The 2,030-nt window shown below is 48.0% G+C and overlaps 1 long non-coding RNA gene across 3 annotated transcripts in view; it reads left to right on the top strand.

Moving 5' to 3' along the window:
* Positions 1-168: 168 nt before the first annotated feature.
* Positions 169-2,030, top strand: part of LOC119307069 — a 3,289-nt gene continuing 1,427 nt past the window's right edge. Inside the window, exons 1-3 of one of the 3 annotated variants that reach the window (XR_005149126.1) lie at positions 169-421; positions 504-746; positions 1,093-1,599. This is a non-coding gene — a long non-coding RNA (uncharacterized LOC119307069). Of the gene's footprint in view, positions 422-503; positions 1,600-2,030 lie in introns of all 3 variants that reach the window. The other 2 variants (XR_005149127.1, XR_005149125.1) reach the window with 2 other exon arrangements.

Here is a 2,030-nt window from a genome sequence, read left to right as displayed (position 1 = left end):
CGGACGTGGAGTATGTGATCACGAGCTCACATGAGCTCGGTATCACATCCGTCCAGAATAGCTTTATGATTTGGTGAATTGAATGAAGGTAGCAGGCTGCGGGTCCACATGGGACGGGGAAATTCTCATATACTCCGCTATACGGACCTGACCGATGGGCCCTGGCTTGCACGGACGTTTGCACGGCGTCGACGGAGCAAGCCCGAGCCGTGGATCAGATCCGGTGCTTTCCAGTAGCGTCGGCAGACCACGCAGTAAATGCAGAAGGTGAGGCGCTGGAGGGGGCAGTGAAGGTGAATCTTGCATTCTTCCCAGGCGGCAAAGCGGTGGGGAAATCTCCTGCGGCGAAGGGGATTGCGCGGTCCAGCGAGTTCCCAGGTGTTCCGGCGGTCATGGAGTTCTTGATGCAGCCGATAAACAGGTTAGAATCTACTCGATGACCATCCCTTTTGCACGGATTTGGATCCGGTTGTCAGCACTGACTTTGTTTCTGTCGGCTGCAGAAAATGTGTGGATGAACCAGAACACTGCTAGAGGAGGTCAATGATAACAACAGCACCATAGAGCCTGTCGGTTCCCGGTCATCGCGCCAGCGGAGGTTGAGATGCCAGCACCAGCGGCTTCAAGTGCAGACGGCTAAATCTGTTGTGAGGGCGCCGCTGCAGAGCCTGCAAATGCAGATAAGGCTCAAGGTTCAGAGCACTCCATAGAGCAAGTGGATCCAAAAACTACGGGTCAACGCAAAGGTATGAAGATTGCAATTAAAGGATTGTTCATTGTGCGTTTAGAAAAAATCAGGGGCGTCCTAGCTATCAAGTAAAACAGAAATTGCTAGCTTCATTTCAGATGGTTTGTTAATTTGTAATAGTGATTGAATAATAAGCAACCCTTGGAGATGCTCCTGGGAAGGATGTTGTGGTGCAAGTTAATTTTGTGAGGAAAATAAACACTACACTGCAGAGAACAAATAGATTTCCCTAATCTGTGATGCAAACATGATGCATTTTCAGTGTCTGAGCCAAAGTAGTTCATACAATGGTTGAAACTGAAAGAATAGTTGATTGTTTGGATATAATTTGCAATGCCTTACAGAGTGCGTGTCGGTGCTGCCGCGCTAGGCAGAGCTCCTTGCCCGGACAGGGTCACAGCCCTGGAGAAGTCCGTCCTGATCCGTGCTACAGGATTGATGCTTTTCCGGTAACTATGCTAGCAGCCAAGTAAATGCAAGCATGGGTCAACGGAGCAGATGTCTCCTACCTTGCTAGCGTGGATCCTTCTTTTCTCGAGAGCGACGATCCGGTGGAAACACCGTCTATGAAAAGGAACCTGCGGCTACCAGCGAAGCTGGAGTTCTTGATGCAGTCGATTAACAGGTACGGATCTGTTCGGTGGTGCGAGTTATTTCACAGGGATTTTGTTTGGGGATTTCTGAAGATCTGTTGTAGAGGAGGTGAATGACAGCGACATACCCATGGAGCCCCTGATGGCACCACATGGGGGCAAGCTGCCGGCCATGACGGCATCAAGTGCGGATGGGCAGCGATTCGAGATTCGACTCAGGCATCCGAGCAATCTGTAGAGCAGACCGACCCAAAAAAAGTATGCAGTTTATGAGGACTAAGTTTTCTTGCTAATTGTATAAATCTTGCAAATTTGAGTAGGAAAATGGCTGGTCCTGGGATGCAGCAAATTCGGCAGCAATCTTGCAAATTTGACAAAGTTGGCCATGTTTCCATGTAGTACTATGTCAAGATGCTCTTGGAACAAGATCATTGAGTTTGTTGTGTGGTGTCTTTACCTGTGCACTACATCAACTATTCTGAGTTTTTAATCGTTCCTGCGTGGTAAACATGCAAGCATGGTATAAAAAAAAGAGGAAAAGCAACTGAAAATCTTCTTGGGCACGGGAAAGATTACCAATTATCGCTGCATTCATGGATGCGTTTTTTTTTTTGAGAACTGATGACAGTGAGTAATCCTCACTGCCTTTGTATTAAAATAATTAAGGTTAGGGGGGTGTCAGAGTGTCC

The sequence above is a fragment of the Triticum dicoccoides genome, chromosome 5B, assembly GCF_002162155.2.
Source record: "Triticum dicoccoides isolate Atlit2015 ecotype Zavitan chromosome 5B, WEW_v2.0, whole genome shotgun sequence".
NCBI lineage: Eukaryota > Viridiplantae > Streptophyta > Magnoliopsida > Poales > Poaceae > Triticum > Triticum dicoccoides.
The sequence above is the reverse complement of the archived record's forward strand: the minus strand, read 5'-3'. Positions and strand labels throughout refer to the sequence as shown.